At 41.5% G+C, this 24259-nt stretch overlaps 1 protein-coding gene across 1 annotated transcript in view; it reads left to right on the top strand.

Annotated features, from left to right (window-relative positions):
• The window catches only part of LOC132817324 (contactin-associated protein-like 5), a 1293865-nt gene that overhangs the window by 362665 nt on the left and 906941 nt on the right, over window positions 1–24259 (top strand). The gene's annotated exons all lie outside the window — the stretch shown is intronic.

Genomic DNA, 24259 nt, shown 5'->3' with positions numbered 1-24259 from the left:
AAGATCTGCAGGTATTGGGATAGAAGGGTGAATACCTTGACAGTGATCTTGGGTAAGGAGATTGGATTGGATCCAGTGTCCCTGCTTTTGGGCTCTTCAGATTTTCCCTCCCTGGATGTGCACGGGAGGAAATTATTTACCATCCTCTCCTTTTGTGCAAGGAAAAATATTTTAGTGAATTGGGTAGCTGAAGGCCCCCCAGGACTTTCGAATTGGCATAGGATAATCATGGAATATATCCCGCTTGACTTCCTCACCAATATGGTGCACCAAAAAACTGAATTATTTTATAAAATATGGCAGCCTTTTTGAATTATCTCGATGGATATCTCGGCCATATTCTCCAGGGCTTTTGTTTAGCTATGGTAATGGTTCTGGCTGGCTCCAGGGCCCCTCGTGGAGGAGGAATCCCGTATAAATACGGGTTTTATTATGTTTCGATGTAAATCTATTTTGAGCATGTGTCTAGCTGTTTAATTACTTTGTTGATTACTGTCAGTATGTATGATATCCTATTTTATGTTTTGGTTGTTTGTACAATAGATTAGTAGTTAGTTGGGTTTTTTCTTTCCTCTTTTTTGTGTTTTGTTAGTTTTATTTACTTATTTAAGTTTATATTGATGCTTACTAGTTTTGTAATTTTGTTAAAAAAATCTTCCAAATTTTCTTTTTGCAACAAAAATACCTATATAAAAAAATAACAAAACAGTATTCCAGCTGTGGGGTCACTAATGCCGAGTACAAATATGGCAAACTGTAACATACTTTTATATTTCTTTCCTCTTGCAATAAACGGCATTCCATCTGCCTTCCCGTGTAAGAACTTCACATGGCTCATTCTGTCCCTCAGAGTTCCATAATCTCTCTCTATTTAAGAAGTCACTGCTGCTTTTCTATTGCTCCTGCAAGTTAATAAAAACAAGACATTGCCGATGCTAGAAATTTCAAATAAATATTAGATATTGCTGGATAAACTTAGCCGATCTGGCAGCTTCTGCAGTTAGAGAGATAGAGTTAACATTTTGAGTCCACTATGAGTCTTCTTGGGAACTGCACAGGTCAGCAGAAATGAAATTTGCAAACAGTAACTCACTGCCTCTCCAATGCCTGTCTGCCAGAAGCAGAACTTTGAAGTTCTGAAGAAGAGTCATAATGCTGTTTGTCTCTCCACAGATGTCATATTTGGTGAGATTCAACACCGATCTGTTGCTATCTGTTTTTAGTTAAAGTTTCATCCATGCACTAAATTTGCCTCCAATCACTGAATCCATCTATTATTTCTCATCTGTTTTCAAAAGATAGTCCCAGCCCGTATTGTCTGAAATCAAAACAAAACTGTGGACAAACATTGTTGGCATGCTTAACAAATAGGAGTTGATGAATAATGTTCACAACAAGGAGATTTATATTCTTATTTGTCCCTTAACCCAAAGACTATGAGTAGCAATGGAGTGCACCCATATCAGCATAACTGACTCAACACAGTGCAGGACATTAATCTGGCATGTTCTCTCTTGATTCCTTTCAAATGTGTCTCATGGGCTGGTGTTGCTTATTATTCTGTGAACTTGTATGAAAACATCTTTCCTCAATACAACATTTAGTACGCTTCAAAAATTACTTTTTAGGCTCTCAATATGGTTATGGATGCCTTAAGATCATGAAAACTGTCTGTACATGAAAGTCTTTCGAAAATCCCATTTTATTTATTTGCATGCATTATTTCCTTATCCTCCTTTGTTTCTGCCTTCTGTTCAGCTAATGAGTAAGGTCTGATGTGAATTCTGCACTGTCCTGTGGGAGTTGTATAGATTTGGACAATGTTGATGATTTTAATGTGACATAAAACGTTCTAAAAGCATCACAGATAGTGATTTTAACCTTGTCATTTATGTACCATTTCTTTTCAAGCTTTGCTTTGAGCATTGCACAGTTTAAACTCTTTGCCACTTTATTTATGTGATATAATTGGTGGCATTGACAGAATTTTAAAAGTCTTTCAGAAGCAAATGGCATCATAGATAAAGCTATAAAGCACAACTTGTGTTGTAAAAATAGATTTTCTCTGTACTTTGATTTCCAGCTATAATATTTTTTATCAAACAATCTTCAACCACTTACTGTTTTCGGAGGAAGGGCCTGATTAGTGATAGCCAAATACTTTGAAATGTTGAATGTGTCTAAGAGTAGATGGCAGTTTATTCCATGATGGAATATTACCACACAATCTGAGTAAGCTGCAAGGAAACATGGTTTTCATGTCATGACTTGGAGGTGGCAGTGTTGGACTGGGGTGTACAAAGTTAAAAAATCACACAACACCAGATTAATAGTCCGAATAAACCTGTTGCACTATAACCTGGTGTGTGATTTTTAATTTGTGCTTCATGTTGGAGGTAATTCTTTCATGTCCAACCTCACTTGCTCTTACCACCCCGCCTGTTTCTATCTGCTGTATTGATATCACTGGCACTCATTTGAACCTCCTCCTTCAGTTTTGTTTTCGGCTGATAACATACCAGCCTGAATATTCCTTTTCTCAACATGCGTTGTCTTATCGCGTCCTTTGATGCAAGTTCTTTCTTTCATACAGCATGGAAACAGACCCTTCAGTCTTACCAGTCCATGCCGACCATACTAAAGTAGTCCCACCTGCTCGGACTGCACCCATGCTCTCCAAACTAAAATTCATGAATTTTTTCAAATGTCTTTTAAACATTGGAACCGTATGTGCACCAAACATTTTCTCTGGCAGTTCATTTCACACATGAATCACTCTCTGTATAAAAAAAAGTTGTCCCTATGTAATTTTAAAATCTTTTTCCTCACACCTTAAACATTTGCCCCCTTGTTTTGAGCTTCCCTACCCTAGGGAAAAGACCCTTGCCATTCGCTTTATCTATGGCCCTCATAATTTTATAAACCTCAATAAAGTCACTGCTCAACCTCCTACACTCCGGTGAAAAAAGTCTCCGTCTGTCCAGTCAATTCTTATACCTCAGACCCTCCATTCCTGGCAACATCCTGGTGCATCTTTTTTTTAACTCTGTCTTCAATAATATCTTAAGAGAAACTGAGGACTGCAGATGCAGGGGGTCAGAGTTGAAAATTGTGATGCTGGAAAAACACGGCCAGTCAGGCAGAATCCGAGGAGCAGGAGAGTTGACATTCCAAGCATATTCCTGATGAAGAGCTCATGCTCGAAATGTTGACTCTCCTGCTCCTTGGATGATGTCTGACTGGCTGTGCTTTTCCAGCACCACACTTTTTGACGCGAATAATGTCCTTCTTCTAACAAGGTGACCAGAGCTGCACACAATACTTGAGATCAGTGGACTTTCTTAGCTCTCTCTATCTTCTCTGCCTTCTAGAATGTTCAAGCTTAACGTATCCAATCTTATGATTAAATGAGGAAAGCAAACAAGGTAAGGGAGTGCACAGTTAGGACTTGCAAGGCGTTGCATAGTAGAAGTAAAGAGGGGAAGTAGTGGTCATGTCACTGGACTAGTTCAGAGGGCCAGACTAATGCTGTCAGGACATCATGTTAGAACCTTCTCTGATTGTTCATTATTTATATTTTTCTTAGTTTATCGATTTTGATTTGGAATTGTGAACTGGGAAAACTTCACTGTGAATGACTGCGGACTTTAAAACAGATGGTGGTAAAGGGAAAAGAGCAAATCAAACCTTTTTTTTAGGTGAGGCCAAGCCTGGAGGTTAATTACAGGCTGAATTTTGTTTGAAAGAGTTCCAAAAGACAAACGAGTCGTGAGTTCATGGAATGCCCTGCCAGTAACAGTGGTGGACTCTCCCTCTTTATGGGCATTTAAACGGGCATTGGATAGGCATATGGAGGAAAGTGGGCTAGTGTAGGTTAGGTGGGCTTGGATTGGCGCAACATCGAGGGCCGAAGGGCCTGTACTGCGCTGTATTTTCTATGTTCTATGTTCTATGTTCTACAAACTATCCCAGGAGCAGCATTGTCTTTAACCAGAGAGGAGAAGTTGGCTATTAATGATGTCAGGACTTGGGAACTGGTGTCAGCAAGTATGGAAGACACTCTTATTGAAGCAGATGGCAGTTGTTGAATGGTAGGCAAAAGTGAGGACTGCAGATGCTGGAAACTAGAGTTTAGTTCAGAGTGGTCCTGGAAAAGCACAGCAGGTCAGGCAGCATCCGAGAAGCAGGAAAATCAATGTTTAGGGCAAAAGCCCTTCATCAGGAATGGCCAATTGAGGGCTCAGGAAGATATTCAATCTCTCAGGGTGGAACCAGAATTGAAGTTTTTAATTAACTCTGTCTTTGGAGGATAGAAGCTTGACTGTTGGCCAGGCAATATGAAGATTTTAAAGCCCATTGCCTCATCTGCCACAGCACCTTTCAGAAGCCCAAACAGTAGAGTACTGAGTTAGGTTTGCTGCCTTTTGTTTGGGTGAACTGAGAAAGTGGTCCTGATTGATGGTTCCAGAAAATCGATCCAGAAGTATACCTATACAATATAATGCAGCACAGGAACAGGCCCTTCAGCCCAGGAAGCCAGTGCCAATTCTAATCCTTATTTAGAACTTCTACTTATTGCCCATGTGCGGTACCTGTCTCTCTTCATCTCACGCTCATGTCAGTCAAGTGACACCTTAAACATTGTTAATGTTCTTGCTTCCACCGCCTCCATTGCAGTGTGTTACAGGCACCCACCATGCTCAGTGTGAAAAGTTTTCCCCACACTTCTCCCCTAAACTATTTCCCTCTCAACTTGAAATAGTGCCCTCTTGTAGTTAACCTTTCTACCCTGGGAAAAAGCCTCTGACTATCCACTGTAACTATGCCTCTCATGATTTTGTAGACTTCTATCAGGTGGCCCCTCAGCCTCTGTCTCTCCAGCGAAAACAATCCAATTTGCTCCAAGTTCCCCTCACAGCTTAGAGCTCTCGACCAGGCAACATCCTGTTAAACCTTTTCTATACCCTCTCCAAAGGATCTAGGCCCTCTGGGTAGTGTGGGAACCAGAACTGCATGCAATATTCCAAATGTGGCTTTAAGTTTTGTATGTCTGGAACAAATCTTGCCAACCTTTACAATCGATGCCAGGGCTGATGAAGGCAAGGCTGCTGTATGCCTTATCCACCTGTCTTCTAACCTTCAGCGGTCTGTGGACCTATACTCCCAGATCTCTCTATATGTCAGTGCTCCTAACAGTTCTGCCATTAACTGTATAATTTGAACATGAATTTTATCTTCCAAAATACATCACCTGGCATTTGTCCAGATTAAACTCCATCTGCCATTTCTCTGCCCAAATCTGTAATCGATTGAACAATCTACCCTGGACCTCCCAAATAGGTGCAGTGGTCAGGGAGGCACAACAAAGCCTCTTCTTCTTCCGGCAGCTCAGGAAATTCAGCATGACCATAAGGATTCTCACCAACTTCCACAGATCCGGGTGCATAATGGCCTGGTACAGCAACTGCTCTGCCCAGGACTGTAAGAAACTACAGAGAGTTGTGAACAGAGCCCAGACCATCACGGAAGCCAACCTTCCATCCATAGACTCCATTTATGCCTCACATTGCCACAGAAAGGCTGCCAACATCATCAAAGACCCTCTCCTCCCCACCCTGGTAATGCTCGCTTTCACCCTCTTCCATCAGGCAGAAGATACAGAAGTTTGAATACACGCACTAACAGATTCGAGAACAGCTTTATCCCTGCTCCATTAGAGTGCTGAATGGATATTGCTAACTTCAAATAATGTTGATCTTGCTTTATGCAGCTCCTGTATACCTCACTCTGTCCAAGCACCCTCTGACCTGTATGTCCTTGTTTGCTATGATCTGCCTGCACTGCTTGCAAAACTTTTCACTGTACTTAGGTACATGTGACGACCGTAAATCAAATCAAATATCCCACTGTATCCTCTCTCTCCATCTCCATCTACAACTCCATCGATTTTGGTGTCATCTGCAAAGTCATTAATAGATCACCTATATTTTCCTCCTGATTAATTTTTAAATATGTGTATTACAAACAACAAAGGTCCCAGCACTATTCCCTGCAGAACACCAACTAGTTACTGATTTTTCATTCTGAAAAGCACCTTTCCATTGCTACTCTCTGTCTTCTATGATCAAGCCAGTTTTGTATCCATCTGGCCAGCTCCCATGGGACTCTACCTGCCATAAAGTACCTTATCGCATGGCCTTACTAATGTCCATGTAGACAACATCCACTGCCCCTCCCTTATCAATCATTCTCGTTACCTCCTCACAAAACAAAATCAAGTTGATGAGACATGACCTTGCCCACACAAACCATGCTGTCTATCACTCACAAGTCCATTTCCTTCCAAATGTGAATAAATCCTGTCTCAGTATCTTCTCCAACAGCTTCCTCACCACTGACGTCAGGCTTACTGTGTGAAACAATGCATCACAAAAGCCAGTTAAATAATCTGGCCAGTTTTGTTTTTCTTTAATTTAGCTCTTGACCATGTTTGTTTGTCTTTTATATGAACGGAGACTGAGAACAAATGTTTCAGGTTTAAAGTACAAACATCAATTTAATTACTGTGTTTAATTTTCTCTCTGCTAAGGTTATTCTTCATTTAATAAATATTTAAGTCTTTTGTCTGAAAATTAATTGTTTGTAAAGTCTGGGATTTGGTTATTCAAAAGGCTGGTTAGGAATCATTGGACTATTGGGGATATTCATTGGTTTAATTTTATTGTGTTGCGAATACAGAGATAGATTGGTTTGACTGTCTGTCTCCATGTGGTAAAAATCAGTTCAAATCTCACCCACCAACTAATGGAATATTAATTCACTTAATGCATTTTGATTATAAAGCTTGTCTCGGTGATAATTGCTGTGAGGTTTGTTATAAAGTAATCCATCTGTTGGTCAGTAGTGTTCATTCTGCTGACCTTGAATGCCCCTGGTCCTCATCCTCCAACCCACCAACCTCCGTATACATCGCATCATCCTCCACCATTTCTACCACCTACAAACGGATCCCATCACCAGAGATATATTTCCCTCCCCACCCCTATCCGCTTTCCATAAAGACCATTCCCTCAGCAACTCCCTTGTCAGGTCCACACCTCCACCCCCTCCCCCATCAGCCCACGCTCCCCTCCTAGCACCTTCCCCTGCCACCACAGGAATTGCTAAACATGCGCCCACACCTTCCCCCCTCACCTCCGTCCAGGGCCCCAAAGGAGCCTTCCTCATCCATCAGAGCTTTACCTGCACTTCCACACATGTCATTTACTGTAACTGTTGCGCCCAATGTGGTCTCCTGTACATTGGAGAGACAGGGCACCTACTTGCAAAGTGCTTTAGAGAGAATCTCTTGGACACCTGCACCAACCAATCCACCCCGTAGCCAAACACTTCAACTTCCCCTCCCACTCCGCCAAGGGCATGCAGGTGCTAGGCCTCCTCCATTGCCACTCTCTAACTTCCCGACTCCTGGAGGAAGAACCCCTCATCTTCTGCCTCAGGACCCTCCAACCCCAGGGGCATCAATGTGGATTTCACCAGTTTCCGCTCCACCCTCGTCTCTGACCTATCACCTTTACCCCCACCTCCATCCACCTATCGCACTCTCAGCTACCTTCCTCCCAGCCGCCAGCCTCCACCTCCTCAATTTATCTCACCACAACCTGGTCTCACAGCCTCATTTCTGATGAAGGGCTTTTGCCCGAAACATCAATTCTCCTGCTCCTCTGATGCTGCCTGAGCTGCTGTACTTTCCAGCACCACACTCTAGACTCTAATCTCCAGCATCTGCAGACATCACTTTCGCCTGGTCTGTATGTGAGTCCAGATCTCAGGAATGTAGTTGTATTGAACTGGCATGGCAAGTCACTCAGTTAAGGAAAGTTAAGGCTGGTGAACAAATGCTGAACTTTCCAGCAATCCTCACATCATGTGAAGGGAAACTTCCATGGCTTTTTAACAGAAAGCTGGATAATTAATTGTAGATTAAAATAGTTGCAGGTCTGTATAGGATGGGTGATTGATCCTAAGTGGAGATGGTATCATAGTGCTAATATAACAAGGCTAATAATCCAAAACACTGCATTAATATTCAGGGAACATGGGTTCAAATCCCACCTTGGCAGATGGCCCAACTTGAATTCAATTTTTAAAAAAATTGAAATTACAAGTTAGTCTAATGGAAATCATATAACCACGCCAACAATTGAAAAATAAGCTGATTTACTAATGTCGTCCCAATAAGAATGGAAATCAGCTCCAGTACATCTCTGCAGGAGTTCCTCAGGGTAGTGTTCTAGGCCCAACCACCTTCAGCTGCTTCATCAATGACCTTCCATTCATCAGAAGGTCAGAAGTGAGGCTGTTGACTGATAATTACACAATGTTCAACACTATTCGTGACTCCTCAGATACTGATGCAGTCCATGCTCAAATGCAACAAGACTCAGAAAATATCTAGGCTTAGGATGACAAGTGTGGTGCCGGAAAAACACAGCAGGTCAGGCAGCATCCGAGGACCAGGAAAATCGGCGTTTTGGGCCAAAGCCCTTCATCAGGAAAAGAGGCAGGGTGCCTGCAGAGTGGAGAGACAAATGAGAGGAGAGGTGGGGGTAGGGAAAAAGTAGCACAGAGTACAATAGGTGAATGGGGGTGGGGATGGAGGTGATAGGTCAGAGAGGAGGGTGGGGGAAAGTAGCAAAGAGTACAATGGGTGAAAGGGGGTGGGGATGAAGGTGATAGGTAAGAGCTTCAAGGCAGAGGAGATGACCTGGGGTTTGTATTGAGAGAGAGACTCACTGAGATTCTTGTAGACAGGGGAGGAAAACTTCTTCAAGGCAGGCATCCTTGCAAGAAGATTTGCAGTTGGGTTAAAATCAACTAGGTAAAGCTTGGCAAGTAACAGTCATGCCACACAAATGCCAGACAATGACTACTTGCAGTAGGAGACAATCTAACCGTGGTGCTTTGACATTAATAGCATTATGATCATTGAATCCACCACCATCAACAATCAATAAATAGTCCATGCCCATATGTGGCAAGATCAGAGGTTACACAAGACCAGGTAACAGACCACAGCTCACAAGCTTTTGGACCACCATTCCTTCTTCAAGTGAAGTGACCTCCAGCCTGGTGCCATGTAACTTCTGACTTTGTCCACCCCAGTCTAACACCGGCACCTCCACATCATATGCAGCAAGTTAGACTTGCGCTGATATTTGGCAAGTAACATTTGCAAGTGCCAGGAATTGGCCCATCTTCAGTAAAAATCTACCAAGCTCCCTACAGCAGCACTACCATTGGGGGTTCTGGGAGGCTACCACTTGCCAGAAACTGAACTGGACCAGCAATACTGGATGGCACAGTGGCTCAGTGGTTAGTACTGATGCCTCTTAGTGCCAGGGACCAAATTCAATTCCAGCCTCAGGCAACTCTCTGTGTGTAGTTTGAACGTGTCTGAGTGGGTGCTCCAGTTTCCTCCCACAATCCAACGGTGTGCAGATTAGGTGAATTGGCTGTGCTAAATTGCCCATAGTGCTCAGGGATGTGTAGATTAGGTGCGTTAATCAGGGGCAAATGTAGACTAATAGGGTTGTGGAATGGCTCTGGGTGGGATACTCTTCAGAGGATTGGTGTGGACTTGTTGGGCCAAATGGCCTTTTTCCACACTATAGGGATTTTATGATATAAATGCTGTGACTGCAAAAACAAGTCATAGCTTGGGACTTTTAGGCAAATAGCATACTTCCTAACTCCCCAAAGCCTGTCCCCCTATCTAAAAGGTATGAATGAAGAGCTTCGACTCTCCATTTTAACTTGAGCAGGGCAAGAAGGATAAAGCAATCCAGTTGATCAGCAACACCCCATTCTTCATCTGAAGTATTTGTTTGCCCCACCAGTGGCTCACAACAGCATCGGTGTGCACCATGTACGGGGAACACTGCGAAACTCCCCAAGTGTCTTGCACCTATGAAATGTGCAACCTCAAGCACAAGAAGGGCAGTCGATGTATGGGATCTTTACCAGCAAGTTTCCAATCAAGCTGCACACCATCCTGACTTGGAACCTGACACCACATTGTAATTTTCCATTACTGCTGGATCAAAATCCTGAAATTCCCAATGCGTCAGCACTGTGGGTGCACTGTACCTCAAGGACTGCAGACCACCACCACCCTTTGCAAGGTAATTAGAAGTGTGCAATAAATGCTAATCCTGCCAGCGATGTTCAAATCCCATGGAAGAAAACTATAATATATCACCTCTCCGTTTTCTGAAGCAACTGAACTCAGCATTCTTAACATTCTGCATGGATTGCGATTGGTGAACTTTGTTGTATTTTAATGTTAGTAGCACATCAATTAATTTTATCCCTGATTTGCTCCTGGAATAGAGGATTTCACAAAAAAAATCAGCACCTTCATGACACAACCTACTAGAATTGACAGTATCAACTGAGCGGAGCCAAAATAAAAGGCATTGTGTTGTCCCCAAGTCCGTGATGCAAAACCAATTTTTGCTGATAGTCAAAAAACACTATTGCAATTGAGATTCATTGTACTTTACTCTTTGTTCCTCAACCTAATCATTAGCATTCAGTTGCCTTCTGGTGTCCACTGTTATAATGCATGCTAAACACTGATTGAAATCTCTGTGTAGTTATAGAGTCATTCAGCATGGAAATAGACCCTTTGGGTCCATCCAGTCCATGCCCAACCATAATCCCAAACTAAATTAGTTCCATATGCATGCGCTTGGCCCATATCCCTCCAAATGTTTGCTATTCATGAACGTATCCAAATGTCTTTGAAATGTTGTAATTGTACCTGCATCCACCATTTTCTCTGGCAGTTCATTCCACACACAAATCATTCTCTGTGTAAAATAGTTACCCCTCATATCTTTCTTAAATGATTTTCCTCTCACCTTAAAAATATGCCCCCTAGTTTTGGTCTCTCCCATCATTCACCTTATCTATGCCCCTCATGATTTTATAAACTTCAAAATGGTCATCCCTCAACATCAAATGCACCAATGAAAATAGTCTCAATCTTCCAATCTATCTCAAACTCTACATTCCCAGCAACATCCTGGTAAATCTTTTTTTGGAATCTCTCCAGTTTAATGATATCCTTCCTATAACAGAATAACCAAAACTGCACGGTGTACTCCAGAAGAGGCCTCACCAATATCCTGTACACATCAACATGGCATACTAACTCCAATAATCAAAGGCTTGAACAATTAACGCAAGCTTGCTAAACACCGCTTCAACCACCCTGTGTGGCTGTGATGTAAATTTCAAAGTATTATTTATGTGAACCCGTAGGTGTCTCTGTTCTATAACACAATGAGCCTTACTTTAGCTTGTGGGTAAAGTGTTGGAAGAGGTTATAAGAGATAGGATTTATAATCATCTCGAGAGGAATAAGTTGATTGGGACAGTCAACATGGTTTTGTGAAGGCTAGGTTATGTCTCACAAATGTTATTGAGTTCTTTGAGATGGTGACTAAAACAGGTGGATGAGGGTAAAGCAATTGATGTGGTGTATATGGATTTCAGTAAAGCGTTTGATAAGGTTCCTCATGGTAGGCTATTGCACAAAATAGGGAGGCATGGGATTGAGGGTGATTTGTAGTTTGGATCAGAAATTGGCTAACTGAAAGAAAACAGAGGGTGGTGGTTGATGGGAAATCTTCAACCTGGAGTGCAGTTACGGTGTGTTAGCTTTTATTGGTAGAGGGATTGAGTTTTGGAGTCACAAGGTCATGCTGCAACTGGACAAAACTCTGGTGCGGCCGCACTTGGAGTATTGTGTCCAGTTCTGGTCACCACATTATAAGAAGGATGTGGTAGCAAAAGAGATTTACTAGGATTTTGCCTGGTATAGAGGGAAAGTGTAATGAGGAAAGGCTGAAGGACTCAAGGCTGTTTTTGTGACAAAGAAGTTGAGAGGTGACTTAATAGAGACATATAAGATAATCAGAGAGTTAGATAAGGTGGACAGGGAAAGTCTTTTTCCTCAGATGGTGATGGCCAGCACAAGAGGCTTTAGAATTAATTTGAAGAGTGATAGATACAGGACAGATGTCAGAGGTAGTTTCTTTACTCAGAGAGTAGTAGGGGTCTGGAACGCATTGCCTGCAACATAGCAGACTCACCAACTTGAAAGGTTATTTAAATGGTCATTGGATAAACATTTGGATGAAAATGGAATAGCGTAGGATAGAAAGGCTTCAGATTGGTTCCACAGCTCGATGCAACATTGAGGGCCAAAGGGCCTGTGCTGCTCTGTTATGTTCTGTGTTCTAAGTATGAATCAGGGCCCTACCATTAATTGTATATGCCCTGTCCTTGTTTGCATTACCAAAATGCAACACCTCACATTTATCTCATAACAATGACATGATATTAGCCACCTTCCAGTCGTATGGTACTTCACCTGTGATTTTAGATGATGCAAATATTTCTGCTTAGGGCCCCTGCAATGTTCTCCCTGACGTCCCACAATGTGTTACGATATATTTGATCAAGTCTTGGAGATTTATCTTCCTTTATGTTTTCTAAGACTTCCAGCACTTCTTTTCTGGGATGTGAACTGTTTTCCAAACAACATTTATTTCCCTGAGTCCTCTCGCCTCCATTTCTTTTTCAACAGAAAAAACTGACACAAAATAATAATTCATCTCTCCTATCACTGGAGGTTCAACACAAAGACAACTTTGTTGATCTTTAACGGATCTTACTCTCTTTCTAGTTGCTCACTTGCTGTCAACGTGGTTGTGAATCTTTTGGGATTATCTTTAATCTTGTCTGCCAAGCTATCTCTTATCCACTTTCTGCCTTCCTGATTTCCTTCTTAAGAATGCTCCTACATTCTTTATACTCCTCAAGAGATTCACTTGATCCCACCCATCTATATCTTATGCATGATTCTTTGTTATTCTTGACGAGAACCTCAGTACCTTTATTCATCTATTGTTCCTCAATCTTACCTTTCATTCCAATAGGAGCATGATGCTTCTGAAAGCTCGTTGTCACACTTTTGAAGGCTTCCTCCTTGTCAGATGCCCCTTTACCTGTGAATAGTCTATTCCAATCAACTTTTGAAAGGTCTTGTTCCATAACCTTAAAATTTGCCTTTCTCCAATTAAGAACTTTAATTTTTATGGAAGATGTCTCCTTTTATATAGCTATATTAAAAGTAATAGAATTATAATCACTAATCTCAAAGTGGCATCCCCATTAACACTTCAGTTGCTTGCCCTGCCTCATTTCCCAAGAGAAGGTCAGGTTTTGCTCCTTCTCCTTTGGGAATATTTGCATATTGGTAAATAAACTTTTCTTGAATACATTTAACAAGTTCTTCACCATCCAAACCTTCAAAACTATGGCAGTCCCAGTCAATGCTTGTTATGTTTGCATATATTTGAGATATTTTCATAGATATCTTTCTCAATTTCCTTCTGATCATTGGGGTCCTCCCACATTATCCCTTGAAGGTGATCATCCCTTTGATATTTCTAACTTCAATCCATATATTTTCGCTAAATGATCCCTCTTTTACAATAGGAATGTTTTCCTTAATCAAAAATGCTACTCCCCTTCCTCTTGCCTTTATTTCTGTTATTTCTTTAACGTCTGAACCCCTGAACATTGAACTTGCAGTCCAGTTCTTCCTTCAGCCAAGTTTCTGTAATAGCTATGACATCCCAGGTCCACGTTCCCTGAGTTCGTCAGCTTGTGAGACCTCTTGCACTGACATAAACACAGTTTAACTTTTCAGAATTACTTTGTTCTCTGACTTTCTCCTACTTGTCTTTTTAAGAATGACTATCGATTCCAGTATGACATCAGCAAGTTTAGCTGCTTGGGTAGAAAAATGGGATTCGATCCGGAGAAGTGTGAGGTTATACTTTTGGAGAAGGCAAACAAAACAAAGGAGTACACAGAATGCAGGAAGCTAACAGCAGAGGTAGAGAAAGCGATGGAATATGAAGTGATAGACTATGAAATGTTCATGGTTCCTTGCACATGGCCAGGCAGATAAGTGGCAAAGACTGCATGTATAATGCTTTCCTTTATTGGATGAGGAGTAGCATACTGAGGGGGATAGTGTTGGAACTGTGCAAAATGCTGGTTAGGCTGTAGCTGCAGGTTTATGTACAAATCTGATCACTTCATTACAAGAATTACATAGTAACTCTGGAGAGAGAACAGAATAGATTGACAAACATACTGCTGAGCAGATTGGATAGGCTAAGGTTGTTTCTCTGAGAACAGAGGAGGCTGAGGGGTGAACTTGATCAAGGTATACAAGATTATGAAGGGCTTTGATAGAGTAGATAGCAAAAACCAGTTTCCCTTTGTGGAGAGGTCAAAAAGATGTCCAAAGATGTGTAGGTCAGGTGAATTGGCTATGCTAAATTGCCCATAGTGTTAGGTGCATTTGTCACAGGGAAATGGGTCTGGGCGGGTTATTCTTTGGAGGATTGATGTGGACTGGTTGGGCCGAAGGGCCTGTTTCCACACTGTAAGGAATCTAATCTAAAATGGGATTAGAATAATTAGGCAGTTGTTTTTAATTGGTGTGGATATGATGGGTCGAAGGGCTTTTTCCATGTGGTAGATCTCTAAGCCTCTAATTACCAGCAGTTGCAGACTGAAGGCGACTGGTGAAAGGATTAGAGGACACATCATTTAGAGTCATAGTGATGTACAGCATGGAACAGACCCTTTGGTCTAACTTGTCCATGCCGACCAGATATCCCAACCCAATCTAGTCCCACCTGCCAGCATCCGGCCCATATCCCTCCAAACCCTTCCTATTCATATACCCATCCAGATGCCTTTTAAATGTTGTAATTATACCAGCCTCCGCCACTTCCTCTGGCAGCTCATTCCATGCATGTACCATCCTCTGGGTGAAAAAGTTGCCCCTTACGTCTCTTTTACATCTTTCCCCTCTCAGCCTAAACCTATGCCCTCTCTTCTGGACTCCCCCAACCCATGAAAAGACCTTGTCTATTTAACCATGCCCCTCATGATTTTATGAACTTCTACAAGGTCACCCCTCAACCTCCGATGCTCCAAGGGAAAATAGCCCCAGCCTTCACCTCTCCCTATCGCTCAAATCCTCCAACCGTGGCAACATCCTTGTAAATCTTTTCTGAATCTTTTAAAGTTTCACAACATCTTTCTGATCGGAAGGAGACCAGAATTGCACGCAATTCCAACAGTGGCCTCAGCAATGTCCTGTACAGCCGCAACATGACCTCTGAAATCCTGTACTCAGTACTCTGACCAATAAAGGAAAGCATACCAAATGCCGCCTTCACTATCCACCTGTGGCTCCACTTTCAAGGAGCTATGAACCTGTACCCCAAGGTCTCTTTGTTCAGCAATACTCCTGAGGACCTTACCATTAAGTGTATAAGGCCTGCTCTGATTTGCCTTTCCAAAATGCAGGACTTCGCAGTTATCTAAATTAAACTCGAACTGCCACTTCTCAGCCTATTGGCCCACCTGATCAAGATCCCATTGTACTCTGAGGTATCCTTTTTGTTGTTTGCTACAACTCCAATTTTGGTGTCATCTGCAAACTTACTAATATACCTCTTATGCTCACATCCAAATCATTTGACTAAAACTTAAATTATTTTTATCCAGAGGATAGTATGTTTCTGTAATTCACTACCTGCTTTGGAAGTGCAGGTAGAAACCCTAAAATTAATTGAAAGGCACTTGGATCTGGACCTTAAGTGCTGCAGCCTGCAAAGTTTAGGACCATTGTCTTTGCTTGGAACAATTGGCTGAAGGGCCTCTTCCTGCATCACAACTTTTCTCTGGTTCTTCAGATGTGCACTGAGCATTCACTTAGATTTTAAGGACAAGTTTTGTTATGTGCAAGTTCAGGTTCATGGTGTACAGCATGCAGTTTGCTGACACTAAATTGCTTCAGCCCACAGATTCTCTAATGCAGAGTAATAACTGGTGCTTTTCACCCATACATGGTTTGGCAGTCTAATTGAAAGTCAAAGTCAAATGTTAAGAAGCTGCTGTAAGGTTTTGCTATTTGGCCAGCGTGGTACTGGCAAGTGAGGGGCAAGGAGATCAGAAATAGATTGAAAGCTACAAATGCAAGCAGACAAATGAAGGAGTGCAAAGTCATGTGGCATGATAGGGCTGTCAGAATGATGGATACGTAAATCCCCAAACAAGCAGTCAACTGACAGGCTGAAGCAAGATCTCTCAAAAACACTGATCAGTGAATGGGACAGGGGTACGTGCGCTGAAGTGATACCAAAAGACAAGTAGCAAAGGACAGCAGGAAACGTTGCTGCCTGTCAATGTTGGATGTCCTATTTTGCTTCATTTGTTCTTTTCCTGAACAGTTGATTTTTAGAGCAGTGTGATTACTTTAACGCTGGTATACTAATTTTAGAATTTCCCATTAAGTGGTAGAAAATATGTTATAAAGGAAGACTTGCAATTTTGTATCGTCGCATGACTTTGCCCCATCTTAGCTCATTTGATTTGATTTGATTTATTGTAGTCACCTGTATCTAAGAACAGTGAAAAGCTTTGCTTGTGAGCAGTACAGGCAGCTCAGAGCAAACAAGGACATACATTTCAATAGGGTGCTTAGACAGAACAAGGCATATGGGGTTATGGCTGCACAGGATCAACAAAATGGAGAGGCAGGTGATATTACCAGTGCTTCACCAGAGACTTTCACTGATCACGTCACCTAGTATGGTGACAAAATATTTGAAAACTATCCTTGAAGCTCAGCTAGCTAACTTACATACTTATCATCAACCTGAGCTACAAATCTTCTCAAAGATCACCAAGATCAACATTATTTGAAGTTAGAGAGGTTCATTCAGCAGTCTAATAACAGCAGGGAAGAAACTGTTCTTGAATCTTTTAGTACATTTTCAAGCTTCTATATCTTCTGTCTAACAGAAGAGATTGGAAGAGAGCACTACTGGAGTGGTGCTTTGATGATGTTGGCAGCCTTTCCACTGCAACAGGAAGTGTAAATGGAGTCCAAGGATGGGAGTTTGGCTTGCGAGATGGTCTAGGCTGTGCAGACAACTTTCTGTAATTTCTTATGGTCCTGGAAGCTGCTGCTGAAATCCACATTATTGCTTTTGTCACCTCTAGATTAGATCATTTTAATACATTGTTGGCTGGTCCTCCACACTATAACCTTCATAAACTTGCGATCATGCAAATCTCTGCTGCCATTTCCTTAACGTGCAGTAAGTCTGTTAGCATATAGTCTCTGTACTTTCTGACATTCATTGATTCTCAGTCTAGCAAGGCCTTGATTTTAAAATTTTATCCACATCTTCAAAATGGCCTTGCGCTCCCCGGTCGCTGTCATCTCCCTGAATCCGGGAAATCAACTAAGATATTAGTGCTCCACTAATTCTGTGCACTCCCAATCAGTTGCTCCACCTTTGATGACCAGGCCTTCAGTTGCCATGTCTCCATGTTCTGAAATACCCGCTCTGTAGCTATCTACCTCATTTTGTTTCTTGCTTCCTATAAGACCTTTCTTAAAGTCTATGAGAAGTAGGACTAGGAGTTGGCCAAGCAGCCCTTTGAGCCTGCTCCGCCATTCAGTAGGTTCATGGCTAATCTGACATTACTCCTGTTCACTTTCCTGCATTTTTCCCATGACTCATGATTCCCACACTGATCAAGAATCGACCTATCTTACCTTGAAATAGACTTTGGCCCCTAGAGCTTTCTGTGGCAAGACGTTCATCTGAAATCAGCCTCTTATCTGCTCTTCTAGTAAATTGATCCTCATGAATTATCTAGTGTCTTAGTTTGTTTTATAGTATTCCTGTGAAGCAAATTGTGACTTTCCATTACATTAAAAGTCCCGAAATGCAAAATGTTTCTTGTTCGATATTGCTTTTCAGAACTTCCCAGGATTGAAGAAATGCTTTTACTAATCTGTGCACACTGATGAAATACCAGAAATGTAGCAGCTCAAAGTACACTGTTTGAGTGATGCTGGCTGAGTGATCAGTGATGGGACTGAAACAAACAGAAAGTGCAAGAGAAACTCAGCAGATCTGGCAGCATCTGTGGAGAGAAAAGCAGAATCAATGATTCTTGTCCAGTGACCTAAGCTCTTTTATATTCTTCATCAAATATTGCCATGGAATATTTTATTTTGAACAGAGTGGGTAACCGGGTCCTCTCACATTAACAGTCAGCACCTGTGACAGTGCAGCATCTTATATTGATGGATGCTGAAGGTGTTAGCTGTGATTTTGTAAATGTCCACAGTGGGACTTGAACCTGCAACGTTCTGACTCAGGAACCTGACAGCTTCCCAGTGAGTCAGTGGTGTTGAATGTTCCAGTTACGCTATTATATATTATTCTGATGAAGGAATACTGGGCTTGAAATGTAAACTCTGCTTTCTCTCCATTGATGCTGCCAAGAGTTTCTCCAGCTATTTCTGCATTGGTTTCAGATTTCTAGTATCTGCAGTTCTTTTGTTTTTTGTGTATATATTTAACATTTTTCTGAAAAAATTTTAGTTGATTTAAACATCACTATTAGCAGAAAATGTAGCTAATACACTGGAGGAAATTTGTGAAGATAGTGATTGCAACTGATATAAAAACTACAATCTGTAATTATGAAGTAAAATTTGAAAAAAAAAAACCTCTATTTAATTAGCGTTTGCACTTCTACGTAAATATTTTTTTTTCCCATAAGGTATGTTTCGATGATAAAAGCCCTTCAATTGTTTGATCTTACTCATCCAGAATCCCAACCCACCTGTCTTCTCATTACAAAATCAAGCTGTTTTTTAAATGAGCTTCATGTCAACCATTCTCCTTAGCAAGCCTGGAGCCATTAATCACCCTAGACTTCTTAAGTATATGTCCTCTTGCATTTAAACCTCAAACACTGGGGAGAATCTGACCTTTAATGTTATTACGAGAAACAAATCCTCCCGGTTTATTTCAGATTTTTGTTGCTTTTGGGCTGTCAGATAAAATATCGGAGATTTCTCTGGTGCAGTAAACTAGTCAGTCAAAAGGGAATAATATTTAAGGGCCTGCTGATTGCAGTTCATGGCTGATCAAGAGAATTAAACAGCTCGATTAGCTATGTGAAGGTGAGCACAGATCTTGACAGAGAATACCTGAGGACCCAGGCACTGAAAAGCCAGAGCATACATGGTTATGGGTCAGTTCCTGACAGACTTACATGGAAGCAGCTAGGGAGGGATGCCTGACTCTTAATTAACCTGAACATCAAACCTCCCCATATTCCTTCCTCACTGCAGTGTAATTGTAAAGCAGGAGGGGAGGTTGCTTTCCACTGAAGATCAGTGGAGAAACAATGATCAGAGGAGGAGGACAAAGCTGAAGTTATATCAGGTGTCAACCGAAAAGAGTAGATCGTGGGAGGCTTGCCTGTGTTAGAAGATTGTTAGGTCCAGCTTTTTACTATTAACTGTGAGCTTGCCAGCACATTGTAGAATTTGCAACTGAATCGGAAGGTTTTTTTACTTAAGTTAACTTGCTGTACATTACCATTGCATTAGCCAAAGACCTTATATAAGTAGAGGTTGTTGTCAATTGTCTATAAGCACAGGTCCTTCCAGCGCCTCCTTGCTGTTAAATAAATGCTTTTTGTAATCATAGAGTCATAGAGATGTGCAGCACGGAAATAGACCCTTTGGGTCCAACTCATCCATGCCAATCAGATATTCTGTACAAATTTCATCCCATTTGCCAGCATTTGGACCATATTCCCTGAATCCTTCCTATCATATACCCATCCAGATGACTTTTAAATGTTGTAATTGTACTCGCTTCCACCACTTCCTCCAGCATATCATTCCACACATGCACTATTCTCAGTGTGAAAAGTGTTAACCCTTAATCCCATTTTATTTCTTTCCCCTTTCACCTTAAACCTGTGCCCTTGAGGTTTGGACAACCCCACCTGGGGAAAACACCTTATTTATTTATCCTATCCATGCCCCTCATGATTTTATAAATCTCTACCAGGTCACCCCTCAGCCTCCGATGTGCCAGGGAAAATAGCCCAGCCTATTCAGTCTCTTCCTATAGCTCAAACCCTCCAAACTTGGCAACATCCTTATAAATCTTTTCTGAATCCCTTCAAGCTTCACAACATCCTTCCTATAACAGGGAGATCAGGATTGCATGCAGTATTCCAAAAGTGGCCTCACCAATGTCCTGTACAGCTGCAACATGACCTCCCAACTCCTATATTCAATGCACTGACCAATAAAGGAAAACATACCAAAAGCCTTCTTCACTATCCTATCTACCTGCGACTCCACTTTCAAGGAGCTATGAACCTGCACTCCAAGGTCTCTTTGTTCAGCAACACTCCCTAGGACCTTACCATTAAGTGTATAAGGCCTGCTTTGATTTGACTTTCTAAAATGCAGCACTTCACATTCATCTAAATTAAACTCCATCTGCCACTTCTTGACCCATTGGCCCATCTGGTCCAGATCCTGTTGCAATCTGAGGTAACCCTCTTTGCTGTCCACTACACCTCCAATTTTGGTGTCATCTGCAAACTTACTAACTGTACCTCTTATGCTTGCATTCAAATCATTTATGTAAATGACAAAAAGTAGAGGGCCCAGCACCAATCCTTGTGGCACTTCACTGGTCACAGGCCTCCAGTCTGAAAAACAACCCTCGACCACCACCCTCTGTCTTCTACCTTTGAGCCAGCTCTTTATCCAAATGGCTAGTTCTCCTTGTATTCCATGAGATCTAACCTTGCTAATCAGTCTCCCATATGGAACCTTGCTGAACGCCTTACTGAAGTTCATATAGATCACATCTACTGCTCTGCCCTCATCAGTCTTCTTTGTTACTTCTTCAAAAAACTCAATCAAGTTTGTAAGACATGATTTCCCACGCACAATGCCATGGGAATCAGTCCTTGCCTTTCCAAATACATGTATATCCTGTCCCTCAGGATTCCCTTACCCACCACTGAGGTCTATAGTTCCCTGACTTGTCTTTAGCGCCCTTCCTAAACAGTGGCACCACATTTGCCAACCTCCAGTCTGCCAGCACCTCACCTGTGACTATCGATGATACAAATATCTCAGCAAGAGGCCCAGCAATCACTTCTCTACAGTCACTAATGAAATACCAGAAATATCAGAGAATCCATAAAGTGTGGGAACAGACCATTTGGTCCATCGAATTGACACTGTCTCTCCAAGCACCATCTCACCCAGACCCACCCCCTACCCTGTCCCTGTGACTCTGCACATAACTGGACACTGTTGGGCAATTCAGCATGGTCTATTGACCTAACCTGCACATCTTCAACGTGGGAGGAAACCCACACAGACACAGTAATGTGCAAACTCCACACAGGCACTCATCAGGGGTTGGAATCAAACTCACGTCACTGGTGCAATGAGGCAGCAGCGCCAACCACTGAGACACCATATCACCCAAAATGTAGCAGCTAAAGCAAGTGTTACTGTATCAGTGATGCTGGCTGAGTGATCGGTGATGGCCAGTTACACAGGGGAACATATTCCCTGCTATTCATTAAATACTGGCATGGAATCTTTTACTTTCAATTGAATGGGTGAGCAGGACCTTAGTTTAACTGGCATTCAAAAGTCAGCACCTCTGACAGAGGAACATTTTGTCAGGTTAGAGCTGGAGGTATTAACTAGGAATTTTTAAATCTCCAGAGTGGGACTTAAATCCATAACCTGATTGAGAGGTCTTACTTCGCTGTTAATGCTGTTTTATATTATAGCTGTATCAAATACCAATATTACCAGAAAATGCAGCTGGTACACCTGAAAGAAAGTGAAAATTTAGGGACAAGTTTATCTTAAACATTTGAGACATTTTACACATTTTGACATTCAGTTGAAGAAAACGAATAATCTGTGACTACTGGCGCCTGATTTAATTGTTCTGATAACGAAAATTTCTTCTGCTAAATTTAACTATCAATTAGTATTTTGTCATGCTGCTCAGTTTAATTGAATTATCACACTGACTTGAATAGCCACTGGCAGTCCAAGCACATGCCTTTTCATAGATTGAGAATTGTGTGATGGAGATGAAATTGCTGTCAAGGGTTATCAACCCTCCAGTGTTGAGCTGGAACCTGCACATAATCTCCAAGCTGTAAGCAGAAGTTCCAGGAGAAAAATTAAAGGTACAATGATTTTTCTGTTGAACACTTTTTGCTGATTATAAAAGGTATTGACAGTTGGGGAAAAGATGTTGAGTGAAAATACAGGATCATCCAATTGGACGACTGTTCAATTTCCGTATGAAATTTGAGAAGATGGTGTAAAAGGTGACCAATGTAGAGTCAGACTTTCCTCCCTCATGTTGAAACCTCCAGGAATATGTCGAACAAGTTTATTTGACAGCAGGCAATGGGCATCATCAAATATCACATGTCAAATCCACTGCAAATGGAGCTCTGAAAGCAAACTTCTCAAAGCTTAGAATGGAAAGAAACATATTGCAGATCAGTGAAGAATTTCAGCTGGCTTGTTACAAAATCCCCTTATCCTGTTTTGATGTGTCATATATTGTGTACATTTGTCTATGTGAACGCAAGTATGTGCATTTGTGTACACCAGTGCACATGTGTGTCTACAGATTTGTATATAGATGGATAGAATCCAGCACAATTGTGATGTAACACAAGGTGAGATCTTATAATGGATGTCGCAGGTAGACAGGGTAGTGATGAAGGCAATTGGTATGATTGTCTTTACTGGTGAGTGCATTGTGTGTAGCAACTGGGAGATCATGTTGTGGCTGTACAGGCCATCAGTTAGGCCACTTATGGAATATTGTGTGCAATTCTGGTGTCCTTGTTACAGGAAGGATGTTGTGAAATATGGAAAGGTTCAGAAAAGAGTTACAAGGTTGTTGCCAGGGTTGAAGGATTTGAGGGTTTGAGCTATAGGAAGATGCTGCATAGGCTGGAGCTAATTTCCCTGGCACGTTAGAGGTTTACAAAATGATAACTGGTATGGATAGTTTGTTTAGCCAAGATATTTTCCCTAGGATAGGGTAGTTCAAAACAGAAGGGCGTAGGTTTAATGTGAGAGGGGAAAGATACAAAAGGGACCTAAGGGGCAACAATTCACACAGGGTGTTATATGCTTGGAATGAGCTATCAGAGGAAGTGGTGGGGGCTGGTGCAATTACAACATTTAAAAGGCATCTGGATGGGTATATGAATAGAAAGGGTTTAGAGAAAATGGGCCAAGTGCTGGCAAATGGGACTAGATTAGGTTAGAATATCTGGTAGGCATGGACGAGTTGGATTGAAGGGTCTGTTTCAATGCTGTGCATCCCTATGACTCTATGTAAAGCTGAAACAAAATCAAAGCAAGAGTGCTGGAAATGAACATTGACCTGAAACATTAACTCTGTTCCTCTCCAAAAAGGTGACATACTTCATCAACAAATAGTTTCTGACATTCTGGGCTTGAATTGCCCAGGAGCATGTTGTGGCAAGAGTGAATTAACAGAGGGCTAGCAATGCTTGTGTAGCTGTTCCAATAGGACTTTAAGGTGCCATTTGAGAGTATAGTTAGGGAGTCCCATATATTTTGATTTACATGCTTTTTTATTAATCAATATGATTAGCTGTTTTTGCACAGAGCATTTGTCACCAAAGTCACAGATTGGTGACATGGCTACTCTCACAAAGCAGGAAGGTCAGTTTAAAAATTGAGATAAATGTTGAAGGACCATTGTTGAAATGAATGGGTCTTTGAATATGTTCTCACCTCTGCTTTTATAATTATGTTGCTGAGGGAAAACCAACTCACAATGGCAGATGGATGTTATCTCTTTGAATTAAACTTCAGTCAAACGTTGAGTGTCTATAATCAAGATATTTGCATATTCTGAATTGTGAACATTGACACATAGAATAGTTCAAACATTGAGGGAGACTTGTATGGACAACAAAGAAAATAGATTATAATTATACACTCTGATTAGCAATGCAAATATTGTCTGTTTTGGATAAGATTCTATACCTTCCAGCCAAGAAGGAAGATATTTTTGTGTAAAAACGTAATGAAAAAACAGTTAGGATTTCAAATTTTTGCTTTTGACAAATCCGTATAGTCCAAGGTGAAGTCAGGCAGACCAGAACTTAGACTTGACCTGTAGTCTGTCCTTGTCTTGTGTCTGCATTCAGTTATGTAACA

This window comes from Hemiscyllium ocellatum, chromosome 7 (genome assembly GCF_020745735.1).
Source record: "Hemiscyllium ocellatum isolate sHemOce1 chromosome 7, sHemOce1.pat.X.cur, whole genome shotgun sequence".
NCBI lineage: Eukaryota > Metazoa > Chordata > Chondrichthyes > Orectolobiformes > Hemiscylliidae > Hemiscyllium > Hemiscyllium ocellatum.
The sequence above is the reverse complement of the archived record's forward strand: the minus strand, read 5'-3'. Positions and strand labels throughout refer to the sequence as shown.